Raw genomic sequence first — 24030 nt, forward strand, 5'->3', positions numbered from 1 at the left:
GACTGCGCGGTTCAGTTCAGGCTGTCAAGGTGGATGGACGTGTTTTTTTGAGCGCTCCGGATCGACTGCGCAGATAAGTGTTTTTGCATGTTTTGAGCTTGTCTTTATAATTATAAGGCAGCGGTTGAAATCTTCGTAGCACTTATTTTATGGTACGGCTTTTTCGGGGCCAGTCACCAGGTATTTATTAGTTAGTGCGGGTGTGTGTGTGTTTGAATTTTTTGTTGTTGTTTTTTTTTCTTTTGCCACCCCGTGGGGGAGGTGCGCGTACATTGAACACGCAAATTTTTGTAGTAGAGCTTGGACTTTCTTTTTTTTTTTCGTAGTGCAGGGCTCGAGTTTAGTAATTATCGAGTATAGGGAGAATTGATGTCAGAAAGACATGGTTAAAAAGACTGTAAAGTGTTCAGGATGTGGAGTCGGTTTGAAAGTGGACCCAAGCGTAGAAGCGAATGGAGAAGAGGCTGACGTGAAGTGTAGGCAATGTGAGGTCAAGGAAAAAATGGAGAAAATGATGGTTGCCCAGAGTGAACTGCTGATGAGAATCGCCGAGCCCGAGACTGCATTGGCGACAGAGCAAGAGAAAACGAGGGCAATGGGAGAAAGACTGAAGTCCGCCGAGGAAGTGCTAGCGATGCTGAACAAAGAAGCGGTCTACCGAGAGAACAGTAGGGAACCAGCAACTAGAACGGTGGAGAAGGAAAAGCAAGCAAGTTTGGAAAAAACAGGTTTAGCCGGTTCAACTGTCGCAAGGCCCAGCTTCAGCGAGGTAGTGGTGGGGCAGGGAGGGAACAAAGCAGCCGGCGTCACAGGTGCAAGTAGCCCCCAGGCGCAGAACGCTCCAGCGGAAAAGTCACAGCTTGTGATAATCGCCGGGGACTTAAATTTAAATCGATGCAGAGAAGCCATCAAAGAGAGGGTAAGACGTGACAAGAGAGTTGCAATAGGGGCGTTCCCAGGACGCAAGCTGGAAGCAGTCATGAAGCAAGCGAGCGCAAAGCTCAAAACGACAGCTGATAGACGAAACCTCGTGATAATTTCAGGCGGTTTAAACGATGTCCTAAATGAAGATGCAGCAGGACTAGCAGCCACACTGGCGAAAGGCATCGATGACATGCGCGCCACTTCTCCTAAGGTACAGGTAGTGATATGCACGATACCGGAAGTACCGGTGCGTGATAGCAACCTGCAAAGAGCGGTGGTCAACGCAAACCTAGAGATATGGCGGATGAGTCGAGAGAAAGGCTTTGAGGTGGTGGAAATAAACAGAGAGGTGCATAGGTGGGGGGGTTTTCAACGAGACAGAATTCACTTCGATGGGCGGCTAGGTCATGAGGTGGGTTGGCGACTTGCAGGACGCGCAGTAGCTTTTTTGGGGGGCAAGCGAGCCCTTCGGGGTGCAGGATAGCTAGTAACGAGGAAAACAACCAGGGAGACTCTTCGACAGGTGGTATGGACAGATACGATTCCAAAGTGGCACCAATATCTAAGATAGGTAGAGTCCGGGGCATAAATAGACGTAGCCACGAGCGCCGAGCCAATTCAGACATAGGGTGTATTAACATGCAGGGTGGTAGGAACAGGCTGAAGTGGGAAGAGATAGAAGAACAGCTAAGGGAAGAGAGGCCGATGGTATACGGTTTTGTAGAAACACATCTCAGGGACATGGAACAACCTCCGAACAATCCGGACTACGCGTGGGAATATTATAATAGAACAGAAGGCAGCAGAAAGGGGGGTGGTATTGGGGCATTCATTCATAAAAGTACAGACTGGCAAAGGGTCAAGCAGGAGTGCAAGGAACATTTATGGCTAAAAGGGAAAGTGGCAGGTCAAATGGCACTCCTTGGTTTCGTGTACTTGTGGACGGGAGCAAAGGCCAGAGAGGAAAACCAGGCAATGGTAGAGTGTATATCAAAGGACATTCAGGAGTTAGGAGGAGAGTGCGAGATAATTATACTAGGAGACATGAATGCGCGCATAGAAGATATAGATGGGTATACCAACCCGACAGGCAAAATGATCATGGATATGTGTGAAAGGCTTGATTTGATCATTTGCAACAGTACCGAGAAGTGTGAAGGGCAAATAACATGGGAGGTAGGAAGGCTTCAGTCGACGATAGATTATGCACTGATGTCACATAGGATGTATGATAAGCTCAGGGAAATGCACATAGATGAACGTGGCTCCAGAAGTCTGGGTAGCGATCACAAACGTATCAAGCTAAGTTTTGGAAGAGCAGTGAAAGTGGGAAGGAGACAAGATGAGCAACTGCAGGAAAATTTTTATCCAGAAAGGCAAATTGAAATAGCCACTAAACAAATAGAGAAAGTAATCACGGAGGATAATAAGACAGTGTGGACATACACGAATCTAATTAGACTCTTTGAGCTAGAGCTTGCTAAGACGCGTGACAAGTCATCTCAGAAAAGAAGACACAAACCCAAAAGTTGGTGGGATGAGGAAGTTAAGAGAACCGGAGCAAAACGTCAGGAATCCTTTAGGGAACACAGACATGCTAATCGGCGGGGTGAACCGACAGATGATGTTGAAAGAAAATGGGCAACCTTTCTAAGCTGTAGAAGGAATGCATCCCTTCTGATCAATGAAAAGATTAGAAGGAAGGGAGCTCAGTGGCTGGCAGAAGTACATAAAAAAGATAGAAAGGCAGCTGCGAAATTTTGGAACCATCTGAACTCCCTAAGAAATGAGACGAGCCTAGAGCAGAGTTTTATAACTACAGCCCAAGGTGCTAGGCTAGAAGGGGACGAAGCTATTGAATATATAAGAACAAGGGTGACCGAAAAATTTCAACAAGGAAGTACTTTATGCACCACAATAGACAAGGACGAATCAAGTGGTGCAATGGCTCCATTTTCACAACAAGAGTGGGAAAGGGCTGAGAAAAGGGTTCCTAGTAGTACATCAACAGGCCCAGATGGCATTCCAATTAGGCTGATAAATACATTAGGTCCGAAGTCTAAGCAGGCTTTGAGAGAGGCAGTGAGTACAATAATAATCGATGGTGAAGTTCCCGATGGATGGAAACTTAGCAGGATGAGTATGATCTATAAAGGAAAGGGGGACAAAGCTGACATAAACAACTACCGTCCTATAACAGTGGCATCAGTGGTCTACAGGCTGGCGATGCAGATTATAAAGGAAAGACTGCAGGCGTGGATAGAGGACGAGGGGGTGCTGGGGGAACTGCAGAATGGGTTTCGGAAACACAGGAGGTTGGAAGACAATCTGTTCTCACTGACGCAGTGCATCGAAATAGCAGAAAAGGAACACAGGCCCCTGTGGCTAGCATTTTTGGATATGAAGGGAGCGTACGATAGCGTGGTTCAAGAGGAATTGTGGGGAATGCTGGACACACTAGGCGTGGAACATGTAGTCACTAATCTTTTAAAGGGTATCTATAAAGGTAACAAGGTTGTTATAAAGTGGGAAAAACAGGTATCCAAGCCTGCAGAGGTAAAACGGGGGCTTAGGCAGGGGTGCCCCTTGTTACCCTTATTACTCAAGATGTACCTACAAGGATTAGAGGCAAAATTTGAGGGAAGTGGACTGGGCTTCAATCTCTCTTTAGTCAAACAAGGAAAACTTATTGATCAGGCATTACCAGCATTAATGTACGCAGATGATATAGTGCTAATGGCCAACACCAAGCAAGATTTGCAGGGATTGATGGACATCTGCGGTAATGAGGGAGATAGGTTAGATTTTAGATTCAGTAAGAAAAAAATCAGCAGTCATGATTTTCAATGACAACGAAGGTAGGGAGCTTAGAATACAGGAGGTCACGCTAGAGATAACAGATAAATACAAATATCTGGGCGTATGGATAAGCAATGAGACCGAGTATCTGAGGGAACACGAAATATACGTGACGACTAAAGGTAACAGGAATGCAGCAGTCATGAAAAATAGGGCACTGTGGAATTACAATAGGTATGATGTTGTGAGAGGAATATGGAAAGGGGTCATGGTTCCTGGGCTGACGTTCGGCAATGCGGTCTTGTGAATGAGATCAGAAGTTCAAGCAAGGTTAGAAATTAAGCAACGTGGAATAGGTAGGTTTGCTTTAGGAGCTCACGGGAATACACCAAATCAGGGAGTACAAGGTGATATGGGATGGACATCATTTGAGGGCAGGGAAGCTAGCAGCAAGATAAAATTTGAGAAGCGATTGAGAGAAATGGGGGAAGAGCGTTGGGCTAGGAAGGTTTTCAGCTACTTGTACATGAAGAATGTCGATACAAAATGGAGGAAGCGAACCAGGAAGTTGACTGTTAAATACTTAGAAAACAGCAGGTGGCCAAACCAAAAAGAACTATCGGTTAAGAAGAAAGTGAAGGAAACGGAGACTGACATGTGGAGAATGGGCATGATTAAGATGTCCGCACTAGAGATTTATCGAACTTTTAAGCAGGAAATTGCCAAGGAAAGTATCTATGATAATACTCGGGGTAGTTCTCTACTGTTTGAGGCCAGGACGGGAGTACTGCGAACCAAGACATATCGGGCCAAATACGAAGGGGTAGACACAGTATGCAGTGCGTGTGGAGAGGAAGAAGAAACTGCCGAACACTTGATAATGTTCTGTAAAGGGCTTCACCCTATAGTTCAGGATGATGGCGCAGAGTTTTTCAAAGCACTGGGGTTTAGGGACCGGGAGGGCAAAATAAACTTTAAGCGGGTAGACTTAACTAGAAGGAGGTCATCTGATTGGTGGCTAAAGTCAAGGCACGAGTGAGAATTAAACTCTTCACTGCAAAGTACGAATCCTCAAACTCACTTTTTAAGGAAAAAAATAAATATAGTTTTTGGTTCATTAGGTATTACAGCTTGGTGGCGCCAGCCACCGCCCGATCTAAAGGGTACAGCCATATCCATCCATCCATCCATCCAACGTTGTTTGCACGTTTCCGACAGGTTGGTCGGGTGCGTTCGTCCTCGTTTTTTTTATTCCGTGGCACTCTCACACCAATGCTTCTGTATGCACTCTCATGGCGCGAAAATAAAGTCATTGCTTCGTCCCGGGGTGCACTACAGGCTACAAGTCAGGCGGACGCGGGCGCTTCGCGAAGTGATCGGACGCGACGTTCATCGGCTCCATCGATTTTCGGCTGGAACCGTGCTCTTTTCAATGTGGCTGCTCTAAAACTTGTGTGACTGCATCTGCCAAGTCAGCAAGATTCTGGAGACACCGATCTTACCTAGGTACGCCCAATTTTCGGCCACTTCAAGCAACTTTGCATCACAACGTAGCGAACGAGCTAAGCCTAGCTGCTGGATGCGGAGACGCCGCTCGGTCAACTCCTCAACATGGCGCTGCCTGAACAACGTGGCTATGACCCTACGACTCTGTCGTGGTCGTATATCCCGACAAATTCATCAGACGACGGCCCATCCACCATTTCGGCGGAGCAAGCTGACATTTTTCAACTCGTCGAGGGTCGGCGTCGCCACCGAAGAAACGCGGAAGGAGCGTCTGCACTGAAAACTCCTCTCAACAATTCAGCCACTGGAGACGCTCGCGCTCCATCTCCTAAAGCTCCATCAAAAAATTTCCCGCAGCTTCCCTCGGGGGAACACTGAGGAGGATGCGGAGCATATAATTGGTTAACGGGGTGTTAAAGTGCGACTTACTTGGGTCGATGGCTAAATTGGTTAACGTGGTTGTGAAATGGGGTGTTAAATTGCGACTTTCTTGGGTCGATGGCTAAATTGGTTAACGTGGTTGTAGGAGGGGGTGTTAAATGAGTGAACACGTACACACGTATGCGAAAGGGCGGCGCTGGTCGAAGGGACGTCGATCATTGTGTTTGTGGATTCGTTGGAATTCATTTCACCGCGACCTTGGACGTCGACGCGCCGTACAAACCAACCGACGAGCGGCAACTGAGCGAGCGAGCGCCGACCTTGAGTATATATACAGCTCGACGGCGCATGCACTGTCAGCTGTTGAATGTTCTCGAAGCGCGACGCGACATGCGCGTCCACTGGAGAATCAGGAGAATTGTAGATGTCGAACGCGGTGTGTAGAGGAGGAAGGGTGCACAGATGGTGGAGGAGTGAAGCACGCGCGGTGTGTAGAGGAGGAAGGGATGCACAGATGGTGGAAGAGTGGGTGACGGCGCGACGGCGCATGCGCGCGCGTCAGCTGTCGAATGTTCGAGAAGCGGTGCGGACGGCGCGGACGGCGCACTACAAGGCGCGAGTATAAGATGCTCCGCATCTAAAACTTCACCAGTCTCCAAGTGGACGCCGAAACCAACGGTCAGGATGAATCCTGGCGACTACGTGATCGTGCTCAAGCCACGCATCACAGTAGCCCTCAAGGCAGCGTTTCAACAAGGTGAGCTCGGCGCTGCCATTTCCCAACTCATCGGAAGGCAGCACATGAATGACATCACCATTTCTCCCAATTGGGAGCAAAACATCATCATCTGTGGCACGCAGAATAACGAGGTGGTTCAGAAACTGCTGTCGGACTTTCAAATCAACACCAGCAAAGGACCGCTGCCGCTTCGTGGTCACCTCAAGCTCACCGGTGATGTGTGTCGCGGCGTGATTTTTGTGCACAACCTCGAAACCAGTGCGTCTCTGAAACATAGTGTGCAGTGGCGTGGCGGTGAACTAGTCTATGCGCGCAAGCTGGGGAACTCCAACGTAGCTGTGTTGACTTTCGCGGGAAGGAATGTTCCGCGTTTCGTCCACTATAACGCAGAACTGACTCCCGTCAGGGAGTACAAGAAGACAGTGCCAGCGTACTACCGCTGTGGTGCACTGGGGCACCGGGCGGATATCTGTTCCAACCCGGTCACCGAAAGATGCAGCCATTGTGGCCAAAACGTGGGCGCTGGTCCTGAGGGGATGGCCCCCCACGAATGCAACCCAACGTGCATAGTTCGGGGGTCCGCACCTCACCAGCTTCCGCGAATGCACTGAAAAATTCATCAGGCTTCAGCAACCAGGGTCCAGGACATCGGGGACCCCAACAAAACCAAAGCGCCGGTCAACTGGCAAAGCGCCAATTCCTGGCAAAACGGCAACGCTACCACCTGGCGCGGCGGAATCTCCAGCTTTCGGCGCTCCATCTGGCAACGCTGCACGCAACCAACCCAAGGTAGGCAGTTGGTTGGAGGTCGCCTCCTCTCCCTCCTCTCCACCTTCTTCTGCCACAAGCACTACCGAAACACAAAAACTCAGGCATGAGCTCACCCTTTTGCGATCTCAGAATGAAAAACTAGCCAGCGAACTTGACTCGCTCAGAACCAATCTCACTTTTACTAAGCCCTCGTTGAGCGACGAAGAGGAAAATATAACAGACAGGGAGATTCCTACTACTGTAGAGAGTCGCGTCGCGGCCCTGGAGACCCAGGTGAATGCAATAGAAACACAATTGGCCGACCTCCCCAAAACTATCCACGACACCATCGCGCGTCATATGGAGACTGTCATCGCACAGGTGACGCAAACAGTAACTCACATTATCCAAAATTGGATACAAGACAATCCACGCGTCCTCAAGCGCGTAGGGTTAATTAGGGACGTTAATCGCCCCTCAAAATTTAACAGAGTGACTCCAGATGAGTCGGACTTTTCTGAAGACTCCAGTACGTCAGCACAGGGTGCTAGTGAACTGAGTAATCTTAACAACACAACCCCACCCTCTATCTCCAAACTTGGCCTCCAACCCTAGGTCGCGAGCCAGAGCAACTCAGCCATTGTTACTAACACAGTGGAACTGCAGAGGTCTCAAGAACCACAAGAAGCGGGCTCATTTCCGCCTCTATCTTGAGACCTTTGAGTTCCTCGTTGCCGTGGTTGCCCTTCAGGAACCTGGCATGGACGTCAAACTCACAAATTACACTACATTTCAACACAACCCGGAGACATGTATACTTGTTCACAAGCAATATACTGCCCAGGAAGTCACACTCCCCACAACACCGCCTTTCCCATACACGATGGTGTCGGTGCTGCCTATAAGGCGATCTGACCCACCTGCTCATATTTTAAACAATTACTGTCCCCAAAGCTTAAGAACGTCACGTTCAGCGCAACTTTCACACAAGCTATGCAGGTGGCAGGACGGGACCCCCTCCTGATCGTCGGTGACTTCAATGCCCCAAGCAGGTTATGGGGTTACCCACGAGAGGACACGTGTGGAAGGAAGCTTGCGGAACTTCTTTCTATACTTGGACTCACCCTCCACACTGATCCCGCCAGCCCAACACGTGTAGGCAACTCTGTTCAACGAGATACTTGCCCGGACCTCACAATTACACGCAACATACGCCATGCCGACTGGCTGAACACACAGGACACTCTCGGTAGTGATCATTGTGTATTAAACACAACCGTGTACATGCGTCCCTTAAAACGCCCACTTACACAAGCTCGTATCCCAGACTGGACAACTTTCCGCACCACTCTACCTATTGTAGACCCTCTCCAGTCGGGATACGACACCTGGTCTAAATCACTGACGTCTACACTGAAACAACACGAACAGCTGATACAGCTCACGGAAACTCAAACGGACGTGGACAACCACCTCCTCCATCTTTGGCAGTCCCGCCGCAGCCTCACCAAACGATGGAAAAAACAGAAACATAACAGACGCCTCAAGAAACGCATCCTAGAACTCACGGAGCAAGCTGCGGAATATGCTGCTCAGCTAGCCGACACTAACTGGGTGGACAGGTGCAACACGGCTGCACGCCAGATGTCTGGTCGCAACACGTGGCACCTGTTTCGCGCTCTCATCGATCGAACACAAACACGCACGGAAACTCAACGTCACTTACATAAGGTCATGCACAACTTTACAGGAACGACAACACAGCTGGCAAACACGCTCAGGGACCGATACCTGTGCACCACCAAGGACCCCCGGACGGCCGCATACTCCTACGCAGGCAAAAAGAACAAGCAGTTGGACACCCCGTTCCAGCTCCACGACCTCCAGGCGGCCTTACGCAAGATGAAGCGTGCGTGGCACTGCACCGGGGCGTGACCAGGTTACGGTCAAACTGTTGGCTAATTTTCCCGACGCAGCCTACGCCACGCTCCTCAAATACATCAATAGCATTTGGGACGAAGAAACTCCTCTCCCTCTTGAATGGAAATCAGCTCTCGTGACCTTCATCCCGAAGGCAGGTAAACGTATTGACGTGGAGAACCTTCGCCCCATCTCCCTCACGTCTTGTGTCGGCAAGCTGATGGAAACGATGGTGCGCGACAGACTCTCCGAGTGTCTAGAAACACAGCACACTTTTGCGGACACCATGTTTGGATTCCGCCCTCAGAAGTCAGCCCAGGATATACTTCTACAGCTCCATCATGACATATTAGATCCTGTTGAATGCCCCCACAATGACAAGGTAGTCCTGGCCTTGGATCTTAAAGGGGCATTCGACAACGTGAAGCATGAGGTAATCCTTGACCACCTCAGTCAGACCAACTGTGGTTATAAAACATTCAATTATGTTAGACAGTTTCTTACAGACCATCAAGCCTACATACGCATACAAGATGAGGAACATGGGCCTTACGTCATCGGCTCGAGGGGAACTCCTCAAGGCGCGGTCCTCTCTCCCCTCCTATTTATTATAGCCATGCTTCATCTTCCCCCCAAATTGGCTTCTTTACCAGGGATACATCACGCTCTTTACGCGGATGATATCACGATCTGGGCCACGCAAGGTAACCTGGGTCACATGGAGTCATGCCTGCAAGCAGCAGCGACTGTAGTCGACGACTACGCAACCTACTGCGGACTCCAGTGTGCCCCGGCTAAGTCAGAATTTGTGCACGTACGTCCCTCCCCTCAGGACACAACTCAGCTCCATATCAGTCTTCCCTCGGGACCGATCCGTGAGGCCAAGGAGATCCGCGTCCTTGGCCTCTTCATACACCACCAACGCAAGGCCGACACCACAATAGCCAAACTTCGCACGGTGGCAGACCAGGTGGGCCGTATGGTCCGCCGGGTCTCCAACAAGCGGGGCGGATTACGAAGCAGGGATGCAATGCGGCTTGCCCATGCTTTCGTAACGAGTAGAATACTCTACTCGACTCCCTTCTTGCACCTACGCAAACACGAGGATGATCAACTCGAGGTCATCCACCGTAAAGTTATCAAGCGGGCTCTCGACCTCCCTATCACCACGTCTAACCAGAGACTTCTGGCCCTAGGCGTGGTGAATACCTACCGGGAACTTCGAGAAGCCCACCTCGTTAACCAATACACGCGCTTTGCACAGACCCATTCCGGTCGCCGCCTCTTGGACCGAATACACATCAAACACGATTACTATATTGAGGAAAGTGTGAGAATGTCAGAACCTTGGAGACGCGCCCTCCGGGTCCGACCCCTTCCACGCAACATGTCCAAAGAAAACCACAGTGGTCGCCGCCAGGCGCGCGCGGAAGCGTTGCAGCGACACTTTGGTCAAGAGGAACACGTGTGCTACGTGGACGTTGCCGGCCCGCACCATGGGGGGTGGTATACTGCCGCAGTCATACACAACGCAAACACCGTAAACGGGCTCACTTTCAAAGCCTACAGCGCAACACACGCGGAGGAGATTGCCATCGCTCTGGCTCTCACCTATCCCTCTTTTAAACATATCATCACCGACTCACGAGGGGCCTGTCGGAACTATCAGCTAGGGTGGGCTTCACCGCTTGCTCAGCGCATACTGGAACCTAGCTGCCGATACGTTAATCCAACTCCGCGAAATCTGGATTGGGCACCCGGTCACCGAGGACTCAGGGGTAACGAACAGGCCGCCCGCGCACTCTCTTCCTGGGCTATCTCCTTGCTTTGGAAGCCTACTCGCAATCAGAAAATTCGGCCCTTTCATTCGAAGATATTACCAATTACTACAAGGAGGAGCACCGGCGCTATACAGACCCTTGTAAGGGACTGCATCGCGCTGACGAGCGCCTCCTTTTAAAACTGTTTACCAATACTGTACTGTGCCCGGCGGTGCTAAAACATTTCAATTCATCCTTTGATGGCACGTGCCAGTTCTGTGGTGAGGTGGTTGACACCTTTCACATCGTCTGGGCGTGCCAGTCTAATCCATCTACCCCCCCCCCCCAACCCCAATCCCACGAGAGAGGACTGGGAGGCGGCCCTGCTCGGCTGTCAAGACCCGAAGGCCCAAGAGGCTCTGGTTCAACGGGCGCGGGCGGCGTTGCTTGCCAATGGAGCCCAGAATAGGGGTTCCACCTAGTGCTGTGAGGGTAGGAGGCCAATAAGGCCCCAACCCAATCACCTCTCTGTAACCATTTAATGGTTATTAAATGTTTTCACCACCACCACCACCTACAAGTCAGGTTGTTCGGTGTTAGTAAGAACAAAGCCCTTAGCACCCCTTGTGCGGACGCCCATCGGTAGGCTTTTCGGTGAAGCTCTTCATATTTGTAGACGCCCCTGAAATCCCTTTTTCAAAGTGGTTTTGCTACAACGAGCTTCACAGTGACAGCTTGAAAGAGCCTGTTATTTGATTAAAAAACAAAAGCAAAACAAAGATGTCACACTGGGCTGCGCACAACATGGTTCAAGCCTCACCAATCAAGTGAACACGTTTTTTTCTGCTCAACCATTTGCGTCTTTACACAAAGGCACTCCACAAGGAGCGAGCATCTTCCCGTGAAAAGAAGTACCTGAAGCCCAGGCGCGTCATCTGTTCTCAGTCCAAAGGAAACAATGTTCTGTGGGGTGCTTGTGAAATATAAAACTTTTTTTCTTGGGGATAAAAAAAAGACGCGCGACCAATTATTAAGTATGCATTGTTGTAAACAGATAGTGAGTCACTACTCGGAAATGCCTTGTATAACCAGTGTGCAGAAAATTAAAGGTTTTCATTACGATAACACTAGGGATTCTCGTCCCTGAAATGATGGTTCGCCGTAGAAGGTGTTGCAAACAAAGGCCCACAACCTAGTCCATCGTTCCACTCTTCTGCCATTTCCTATCAATAAATTGTGTCAGTGCCGTAACGCGCTCACTTTCGGCACCCTGTCGATATTTCAGTTCAGTCGCGCACCCGCGTAGGCATCCAGTAATTCCAGAAGCTTATTATCATATTTTCTTGGTCGCAATTTGAAACCATGTACGAGCAACAAAATATATTTTATATGTTTTGCGTTGCCCACGTGCGTGGTTGATTCCCGTCTCATACATGCGCCGCGCATCGCCAGCTTGGGTGACGTGCAAACGTGTGCCAGCGTCATCTGGCGGTTTCCTCCCAAGGCGTTACGCGCTAGCCGGCGCGTTCATCACACTTCTCTATTCTAGCCACTGTAACGAAAGCACTCTTCTTACCCATTGAGTTTCCCACAATACTAACTAGAGAGAACTCTGGCGCTAGTTTCTATGGGAGCTGCAACACGCGGTGCTTCAACGAGCATGGGAATGATGGCTAGTACACACATTTGTCTAATTTTCGTGCTTCTGGCCTGCTTCTGGCTCCGTGTGTTCGTGTGGCTTGGAGCTGTTTTCTTTCGAAACAAGTATTAGCAAATGTTCACCGTTTGTGCTTCACAACCTCATTCTTTTAAGTCTGAATACACTTTATAAGCGACCCCAAACCATCCACCGCCGTCGGCGGCGTCCGCAGTCTTCTCTCTGTCTTTAAAAGAAAGAGGACTTGGCAGGCCGCAGCGCGACGCTCTACCGAATAAGCCACGGACCCAACGCTGATAGTCCCCCTCCCCCTTCGCTCGCTGCAGCTGCGCGCGCACCCCTCTCTCTGGCACGCCCGCCTTCTCTCTCAGTCTCCCGTCGAGAGCGGGTCGTGTGATGGATGTCCCGGAGGCAACGCTACCATCTGGATATAAGGCGCGTTACTGACACCGATATAAGCGTCGCCAACGGATTTTAACTTTACTCCCCCTCATAGCATCACCCCGTGCATTCGCACTTAACCATGTTCACCCTCGGGAAAATGCTTGGGAGTTTTTTTTAAGCTTACTATTTCGAATCAAGTCCGTAAGTTCAAAAGGGTTTGTTCTTTCTTTCAAAACAAAACCGAAACACAGCAATAAACAAAGCCGCGAGTACGATTCGCCGCCCGCAAGTACGAAGACTAGGCAAATGTGTGTACTACCCTGGTTACCCATCATTTCCATGGTCGCTGAACGATCGCAGCGCCAGAGTGCCCTCTAGTTAATTTTGAGAAACTCTATGCTCTTACGGCGTCTTACCATTACTACAGTGTACTAGAAGAGCGCAGTGGGCTTACTGCGCCGGTACTCTGACGCTTTTGGCGTCACATAAGAGAGATGGCGCCACAGGCATCTCCAATGGAAACTTCACCTGCAGAAGCTGCTCGCCGATGGCCGCTCGTAAAAGTTAGAAAGTGCATTTATTCGATATTTATAATAAACTTGCATGTTTTGACTGCCCTATGATATTAAAAGCTTCTGGTGCTATTGCTTCACAGTGTTTCTCTTTTCTTTTGCGATACAGCTTCCCGAAAATTAGTTCGATGGCAGCCGGCGCAGTCTGGGCATTCTACTTCCCAGTGCGACGCAATTAACGCTTTTTTGTATGTGTGTGTGTGGGGGGGGGGGAGTTTCGGAGGGTGTGTGCTTGAGTTAGTTGAGTATTCCTGATAAGCACTATATTTGTTCAGGCCACATCGTGTTTTCTCGAATATAACACCTCATCGAAAAAGGATGGTGTATCCCACAAATTATATGGTTTGATACAGTGACCAAACGTACGCTTTATGCTGTGTAGACCAAACCTAAAAAGAATTTGTAACAAGATTATGCCGCCCTTTCACGACATAATAAGAAAACAGTGCACGTTCACTTCCTAGAAAAGATTTAACATGCAGGCGTGCTGGCTGGGTTTGCGCCTTTATTATAAGGTGAAATTGTAGTGCTTTAATAATTTTTGTTCTGCTTCAGTTGTAGACCATGGCACAACAGTTTTCTGGGGGTTAATAATAATCATAATTATGCAGATGCACGTAAGTTAGGCATATGTAGAGCGACATAGTGAAAAACTAAATAAAGATACACACGAAGCTTCTGCTCCTGACACGAAGTTCTTATTTGCAAGAACTGAAGCACACCATCTAGCCACTGATTTACACACCTTATTCACTACATGTGTGACGACTCATCTTCAGCTGCTTGGCCCTCTGCCACTTCCCTGCCTTGTCAGTGTTTAGTCCTTTCACATTGAATGAGGACGTGTGACAACATAAAAGTAATTACTTTCGCTGTGAGGGTAGCTGCGTGCACACTGCAACCAACTTCAATCGAGTGTCTGCGCTGAAAAATTGCCAGCATGTCCATAATGCTGTCAGAGTGCAGCTTACTCTGGCAAAAACATTCTGTGAAAATATCCTCGAGCTTCTTCATGAAGCTGTACAGCTGACTTGAGGGATGAAGGAGGCCTCCTCGGTCACAAAAGTTACTCAGCCGAACAAGTTGAAAACAGCCTCGGCGTGGATAATGAGTGAGGTATGCGTACTTTTTTTCCATCGATAATATGCACATGGTCCTTAAGCTAAAGACGCAGCTGCAAGTGAAGTTTCCAAACTGCGTGGGTGTCTTCCAGAAGCTTGTCCGCTCTGTGCTGGTTCTTCTCGCATTCTTTCGGCCTGTTTTCATCATTCAGGACGCCAAACAATGACAGGTCCTGCTTACTCTTCACGAACTTATTGCCTGTTAGACACCCAAGCGCCTAACAGTGGTTTTGCCGTTGTCGCGGCATGGTTACACTATGCACTGTAAAGCATACTGTCATCTTGCGTGGTGCGTAACGCTCAAAGCTGACGGCAAAAACTCGGCGCAACAATGTACACAGCCACACAACGTGGCTCAAACTCTGTTACTCTGCAGGGCTTAACCACAGAACACCTATACACTACCATACACTGCCACTACTTAACCGGCTCACAATCGGCTCAGCTGCAACGTCCCTCCCAAACTTCGTCTATTGATGACGATGCCAGCGCCGTCGCTCGTGCAACCAGAAAACCACGAACGTATCACATTTCTGGAGCCAACCTCTGTATACCATCCACCGGAAAGTGAGCCCACTGCCCCCTCCTAGTACACTGTACCCTTACTATTCTAGCCACAATACTACAGTGTACTAGAACAGGGGCAGTGTGCTCACAGGCGGCGGTGGGTGACTCACTTCGTGTCGACGCCGAGAGGCGGCGCGGTTCGTAGCGTCACCTGAAACTCCTTTGCGCGCCGAAGTAGAGAGCCACAGCGCAATTGTTGAAATGCCAGAAATTATGCAACGTTCGCGACATGCAATGCACGACACTTCTTTTGGGCATCTTATCAGTGTTCAGGGCGTGAAGCAACTGACATCGTATTATTTTCCTGCCGTTTAAATGTTCAAAGTGGTTTCGCTAATGCAGCGGTCATGTCGACTGCGGTTCCGAGGTGCGAAAAACACTACGCACTTTTTTTCGCAATGTCAGAATTAAAATTTTGGAGTTTAACGGGCTGAAGCCACACTTCCGCTATGAGGTGCGCCATAGCGGAGGGCTGCAGGTTAACTTAGATCCCTTTAGAATTCTTGACGTCAGCCGAAATGCCGACACACGGCTTGTTTCGTTTTTCTCCTCCGTCAGGAGAACAGCCACCGCGGCTAGGATCGAACACACGTCCTTGGGTTCAACAGTACAACGCCTTAGACAGCCTCCACGCCGGGTTTTTTTTGATTACGTGCCTGCTGCAGGAATGCGCGCCCTAAACCCAAACTTTAACCACCATGACAACCACGCACGACGTTTAACATTCTAGCATCGCTGCTTCGAGACTTTAGGTGATGATTAGTGTCTGGCGTGATTCTTGCTGTAAACAAGACGTAGCATCATTATTATCAACAGCCTGTTAGGTCCTGCAGGACGGAGACCTCTTTCATTGATTTACACCCGCTCCTGTCCTTCACTGTTAGAGTCCATTCCATTCATTGCCTCTGTATTTTCATATTTCGTGTATCCGTCAAGTTATAGAAGTAGCAAATTAAAAAGACATGATAAAAATCTATGTAAATGAATGAAATAATGTTTATTTACAAATAAGTGATGAAAGAATTTGCACAAGAAATATTAGGGTAAAAAAAAAGGCTGAATAATGGAAAATCGAGACATTTACACATTGATATGCACCATTGAACATGCACCATGCAGGTTTGCAAAAAAAGGCTGAATAATGGCAAATCGAGACATTTACACATTGATATGCACCAGTGAACATGCACCATGCAGGTTTGCCTCATTAAGTTTTCGCAATCTTCCGGTGTGTCACGCTCTTCCTCTTATCCAGTTTCTCAGAATTAATGCCCTTTGCAAAGAAATGAAGCCGCGTTGTGATGTAAAAGGTGATTACATTCTTGGTGAGCCGAGCTGAATGCTCACTGCAGCCTATTTGGCGTGTGCACTTTGCCCTCACCAGACTCAGCACATCCAATATGCTATCAGCATGCAGTTCTTTCTTGCTGAAGTGTTCTGTAAACATGTCTTCAAGCGTTTTTACAAACGCTTGGTCATTTCACACATCATGGTCATCATGGTCATGGTCATTTTCGCACATCTTCCTTTTAGCTCTCGGTTTTCGCATCTTCTTCGTGAGGTACTGCGGCAAATTTGGAAGAATCGTGGGGACGGCGTTTTCCGACAGCATCGGTTTATCACGAGGAATGCGTACCTCTTTGCCATCTATATGGTGCACGAACTCCTTGATAACGAACCTCGGTTCGAAATGCAGTTCGCAGACCGCAGAAAACTCATCCAGTTTCTTATCTGCACGGTGGAGATTTCTTTCCCACTCCTACCGTCGTTCTTCATCACGCGGGACGCTGAACAAAGACGCCTGTGGTGCATCCTGCACACGACTGTACCCAGTTCGACAACCGGGCGCAAAACAGTAGTTTCGACGGCGGTTAGGCATCTTCACGAACACATACTACACAATGATCCAAGCATAAAGCACAGAACACGCACACGGGGTACCCACGTTGATCCAATCGAACCGATCGAACTGAACTGAGTAAACCAGCCCCGTCCGCCAACACGGCCAACACGAACCAAGAGAAGTTTTTCAGGTGCGTCAAGCGTCAGCGCCCCTGGTGGGCATCGTGGAAGTCGACACAGAGTGCGCTACGGCGGAGCGCCGCAAGGATAGGGCAGTGAGCACACTGCCCCTATTCTAGTACACTGTACACAATACCCTTACCATCGTGCCCCTCACTATGGTGGCTAGAAGGAATGGTGTCAGCATCGGTGCGCCGGAGAGCGCGCGAAAATTCATCCAGATGCGGCGGCGCTGTGGTCGTTTTCGAGATGCCCCTCCTCGCACGATCAGTCGTTTTTCGTAGCAAATATTTCATGCTACCCTGCGGATTGTAACAAAGTCTACCTGTCACAATTCTGGCGGCGCACTGCAAAGCGTGTATTGGCACTGAAAACTAGTGTTTTCAATTCACTTCGTAGTATATCAGCTACGAAGCTTAGAATATAGAGAATCAAGTGACTTGCCGGGAGCTTGACACTAAAACAAAGTTCGTGCAGTTTTCAAATTTGATGCCACAGTGTTCTCCGTGAAGTCTTAATGCACGTAAAGGTATCGGCAACCATTATTTTTATGACTCGCGCAATCAAGGGCTAATTTTACCAGCAAGACATTTATTTTCTCGAAAGCGAGAAACAACATAAAAATAAACACAGCATATGCATTAGGGCGAAGAAAACTGCAAGTTATATGAAACTCAGCTAAGGCAAGTGAATAAGGCTACTAAAGAAAACAGTAAATATACGGTGATACAATGGGCATACATACACACATGAGATTGAGACTTTATAGGCAAACATAGATAGAGTCACAAACCAGTTCACAAAAAAAATGATTTCTTCATATGTGAACACAGCCAGACAATGATATCACAGTTGTTAATGAGGGATTTATAACAACGTGAACAAGACAATAGTAAAATTCCAAGAAACAACAGAGTGTGAGTAATGCACAATAACATAAAATAAAACCTTGTTCGCTGAGTTAATACTGTCACAAGTAAGTCAGACGTGTCAACTTCAAGAAATTTTTTTTTCTCTCTTTTTTTTGATTGGCCGCATTTTCTCCAGCAAGGGAAAATGCATTCTGGTCAGTGTAAAGAATCTATTATCTGATTTGTCACTTCCTATTTGTGGTGTTCACAGCCGACCATATTTAACCTCATCTTAGGCAGGTAAAACATAAGGTGTGTTACGCTGTCACTTTTCAACTAGTTGAAACTGAAGCAAGAGGTGAATGCATCTTGCATAAATTTGACCAGGTCTGTTAAGGACTCGGATAGGTACAGAAGGCATGGTTCTGCCGGAAGCAAGCTGGAATTCTCAGAGTGAAGCAACAACCTGCTACATTCGTTGCACTTCGTCTTTTTTACCATCTTCCGGGCCACATAGCCACTGACGTAATAAGTGATCCGGGAGTCACTTTTTTGCGTCCAATGAGATCAGTGTAGTCAGGGAGGACTTCACAAGCAACAATAATTTCATGAACCTCATTGAGGCGCCACACATCTAGCAGCTCATTCAGCTTAATCTGCAATTTTATTGAATTATTGTGGATGCTAGGAACTCCAGAAGGTATGTTAATTTTTCACTGGAGGTGACTGTGCCAAACTGTAAAAACTTAGGCAAGTCACAGAGATCAAAAATAGGGTCGGCGAAGAGTGATCATTCGAGCCAGACATTTGCTTCCGAATTCCAAAAAGATTTCAAATGCGTCTTGGCAGAGGCGACACGTCATCAAGTGTTTATAGCCCAAGGTTTTTGTGACATAGTGCCGGATGGAAAGAGTGCTGGTTAGAGTGACGCGGAGTCCTTCGGCAGTTGATTCACTTAGGAACCCACCCTCCTTAGGTACAGCCGTTTCCCAAGTTGCTAAGAACCCGTTGATAACATGCTTGTAGCTACGGACGATGAATCTTTCGTCGAAATGAGCTTCGCACACAACGCAGTTCTTTTCCAGTGGTTTGTCAGCGTGAGGAATCGTACGCTCCCAGGCCTTGCTCTGTTCATTGTCGGCTGGAGCAAAGAGAAACGCCTTCTTCTCTTGTTTTCGGGCTGAAGCATATCCCGCATTACATCGAGGTGCAAAACAGTGTCTTTGCTGTTTACGCGTGACTGTTGCATGGTCACATTGACACGTACTGATCCCGAACAAGTCCAAATAGGCACAGCGCAGACGTTGCGACTTGCGAGCACATGAGCAAGCGACTAAAGTGCCGCGCTAATGCCTGGCAAGCGCTCTCGACCGATCATAATAGCGACTTGCGCGCCACTCCGTGGCAAGAGGAAATACCAGCACGCCTCCTTTCAAGGAGTGGCCGGGACGATGCTGACACCTCTCCTTCTAGCCACCATACCCTTACTGTGCCTACAAGCACCAGTACCGCTTAGTGCATGATGTTTTTAAGCATGCATCTTCAATGAACAATCTAGAGTATGTTGGAAAATGACAAACGAGATTGCTAGAAGCCAATAAATATGACCAGCTGACCATCTCACGCGAAGATTTTGAGAAAGTGCGTCCACAGCTGAAAGACAAATCCACCTTTTCTATTTTCCTGTGCTGCCTTGTGGTGTTTTGGTCGAGTTTTGTAGGCGCCGAGAGAAATGGCAGGCTAGGAGTCGACTGTCCCGCTAAAACAAGGCACATGCGGAGCGGCATCGTTGACAAGGCGGATTGTCCATGCAGGGGAAAAACTATCACTGCGTGTTGCTTCTTTCAGCTGAAACATGTTCAGTCCAGCTGAGTTACGAAATTATTCTAAGCTGGAACCAGTTGCCAGCTCGTCCCAGCCGGAGCTTGTTTGCTTTTGGTTAAAACTCCCAAGGGCCAGTGCCCACAAATACCAATGATACAGTGCACACAGTACATCGCATGAACCAAATAGTTTCATGAATATGAATGAGGATACATTGCATTTGATGATGCATTGTATCCATGGGCAGAAAAGAAATTTTTGACTTGCAAGGCACTTAGTAACCTTTAAGCATTGGGCAAATAACTTTTGGTGAACATATGAACTGAGTTAATGTAAGCATTAAATTTTATCCCCCCCCCCCGTTGTGTAACACAGCTCCTGTTACACATGACCAACATAGAGCGCACTCGTAGGCTACCTTCACTAGCTGATTTCTTTCTTGCCGTTGAACCACATAGAGTGCACTCTTATCCTAGGTGCAGATAGCCTGGAGTTCAGCTGGGGTTCAGAAATACTTAGTTTTGCCGAAATGCAAGTGTTGGAACTCACACTCCTAAAACAAGTCGAACATAACTAGTTCCTAGAACAGCCTTAATCGAATTTTCATTTCAGTTTTACACGCATTTATAATGACACTAATATTCCATTCAGGAGGATTACACGTCATTAGATTATGAAGGAACCTTATAGGCAACTTTGCTTCAATGTTCATTCCACCACTCAAACATTTTTATTGAAGTCGTCAATTCACATGGCTACATTTGTATGCATTGTGATTTGGTAAGCATTATCAATATATTTTTTTCTGTCAGCCAAGCCCCGATAGCATAGGACGTGCCCGTTCTGTAGCACCGTATAGACCTCATCTGTCCTAACCTCACTGAGCCCTATTATATCCCATTGAATGCCCTCTAGCTCGTCGAATAGTACAGCTAGACTTGTCTCACTAGATAAGGTTCTAGCGTTAAACGTTGCCAAGTTCAGGTTCCAATGGCGGCCTGTCCGGATCCAGAGATTCTTAGCACCCTCTGCTGCGTTGCAGATTGGACCCCCGCCGTAGTCAGTTGCTTCACAGCTGCTGGGGACTGAGGGCCATGAGTTAATTGACGTATGCATGTATTATGATTTATGTACCTCTAAATTATTATGTATTCATTATCTCTTACGTTACATAATATTTGGTAGTTTGAATATGTATACAATGTAAAAAAGTTAGTAAAAAGGTAGCAACTGCAAGCGAATAGGTAGAAACTGCAGCGGGTACTACTTTTCTTGAACCGTTACTACCCTTTTCCTACCTGTTTACTACCTACGTTAGTGAAGAGTTACTAGCTGCAACCGTTACTAACTTTTGCGACCTGTTTACTACCTACGTTAGTAAACAGCAACTGGAATGAAAGAGGTAGCAACTGCAGCCTTACTACCTTTCTTGTGCCGTTACTACTTTTTGCTACCCGGCTGTTGACTATTTAATGCAAAGTAGTGAGTCACTCCGATTCTGGTCATTCATGAGTGGAATAGTCTCGACGCATTATCAATAAACGAGAAAATGACGAAGGAGATATCCACTGATCAAGAAAAGACATCTTGTTTTAAATTACGCAACCGAGGTATATAAACGTCATTCTGATATGGTCGAAACGGAGAAGTACAAGCTAACGAACTATATGCAAGTGCTACGCGTGTTGTATTAGACAAATACAACAAACTTAATAAGTTACATCACATATTAACAAGACCGGCGGATCAAAATAACCAGATGGTCAGAATTAGCCCCGAGAACGGTCACAATTAATCCACTGCAGCGTGTCTCCAAGCATTATTATTGTTTTGGCGCGTCGAACCCCTAAAACGAATATTACCTTTTAAACGCTGATATATTAGCCGTGTGAAGCGTTCAAATGCACTGAAAATGAGTTCATATAACCTTTTCTCGGCCACTGTAAATAATGCCTTTTTGTGACCCTTTTATAATAAATAAATAGGACATATAACCTCGTTTCGGCCACTGTAAATAATGCCTTTTTGTGACCCTTTCATAATAAATAAATACGATATATAACTTTTTTTAGTAATGCTGATTAAAACTTGTGCTACGTCCCCAACCACACGAAATCAGGTAGTATAATATATTGCTGTAGGTTCAAATGTTTGATAATTCATCCTGAAACACGTGTCCCCTAGTGCCAGACATGCCCCTGCAAAGTAGGGGCTATATATATTCCACACTTACTTCATACTACACGTATGCTTAAAAAATAGTGAACTTGTTAGGTCTATGTATTCTTCGCGCTCATGGCACACCACGCTTCATTACCCGAAGTTGCCTAGTAATGAGACATTGATTGGGCAACATTAGCAAATAAAGTGCCGAAATAACGAACAAGGTGATATCGGTTACTACTTTTTTTCTTGAAACCTTTAAAAGTTACTACCCATTAGAGGTGGTAACGCCTAGGGTAGCAACAGTTACTAAATGCTGGTAGTAACAGCAAACGTAGTAACTTTTAGCACCCTCGCCGTTACTAACTGCGTTGACTACCAGGTTTGTAGCATATGTGACAAACCATTACTACACGAAAGTTAGCAAGTACTACAACCTTCTCTCTAAGAGTGTATTCGTTTGTTGCCCACATAGGCCTTGTTAGGATCGGCTCCTGTGTCGAGGAGAAGTAGCGTCATCCGTTCTTCGTACAAGTCTCCTAAGGGCTACTGGCCTGCTGACAGCCGTCTAAACGTGTGTCCTTTTGACTTTAGAAGTGAGCTAGGCGCCATACATTCCGACGCTGCGAGGTGTTTGACGACCAGAAAGGTTTCCGGTCACAACAACTTCCTTTAAAGACAGCGCGCGCATCTGCGCGAATGACAACCCGTCCCGCGGTAGACCTTTTGGATGCTTTCGGTTGTCCGGGCGTGGGACTCACCACCGAGTGGCTTTTGCATGTCAAAGAAGGACCACCAAGCTTGGTGGCCCGAGAAGAGTGGAGGGGCCACATCCCGATCGAGGCCGTTGATCTGGGTGGGTGTGGGCGGCACTTTCGAAAGTGGTGTCTGTCTTGGATAGCTCAATGCGGAGTCATTCCGTTATTCACGGGGGAAAAAGAAATACTCTTTATAATCAGCCCCCGCTGGCTGAATCACCTAGAAATCTTTGTCGTACTGCACGAGGCCTTCGTCAGGTAAGAAAATTTCCACCATCTACTGTAGTTAAACCTCTGTAATGTTTCCCTCACTCTCTTTATACAGCATTGGCATCTTCCTTCCGAGTCTCCAGTGCCGGCAATGGCCGGTACAAACAACGCGACAGCTTGCAAAGTATTTGAAATAAATAAATAAATAAATAAATAAACGTATGTGTAGGCTCAACTGATCTGCTATCAATGGCCACTCACCGTAAATAAAAACAATTGGTAGTATAGAATTGCAATTTTAGTCTTGCAGATGATTAAGATAGGGATATTTGTATCTTTTTTAACTTTCTAATTAGATCTAATGTAGTGCTGTCAGGTGGTCTATGTTACAAGTGAAACGTGAGGGAATGCGTTCTTCTAAACACGATAGTCTCAAAAAAATGAAACTTCGCTAAAGGTCATGGGCTATGATTTCCATGCACCCTGATAATTTTAAAACAAGCGTTTGGAATGTGTGTATATTGTTGAAAACATTATTGAGGACGCGAATTACTTTTTCTTTTTTGGCCACAAAAACAGAGCAGATACTTATGAGCTTTGGTGCTCCCTACAAGGTGTCAGTGATTGGTATCATAAGATAACAAAATTTATGTTACATAATTAACCTAAAGTCATTGTATAGTATAGTGATGAAAAAAAATATATGTCAGAGGCTGAGAAATTTGATTACAAAAGGAGTCCATTGATTGCACAAAGCCCCGGTGATGACGAAGGAAAGCGAGAGTGGCGTAGTGTAACAAATAAAAAAATATATTGTCAGGTACACATATATGCAGAACAAACACATTTGTATAAGATTGAAGGTTGGCGGTTTAATACTTATTTCTATTTGTAGAACATCAAATATGCCCTAGCACATACATATCGCTATTCTTCTCTCTCTCTCTCTCTCTCTCTCTCTCTCTCTATATATATATATATATATATATATATATATATATATATATATATATATATATATATATATATATATATATATATATATAAACTTCTAGAGTTTCTCGAGGGGTCTTATTTCCAAGCCTTGACGACACCAGTTTTATTTAGCAGAGAATATATGGC

This window comes from Rhipicephalus microplus, chromosome 3, assembly GCF_043290135.1.
Source record: "Rhipicephalus microplus isolate Deutch F79 chromosome 3, USDA_Rmic, whole genome shotgun sequence".
In the NCBI taxonomy this organism is placed as follows: Eukaryota; Metazoa; Arthropoda; class Arachnida; order Ixodida; family Ixodidae; genus Rhipicephalus; species Rhipicephalus microplus.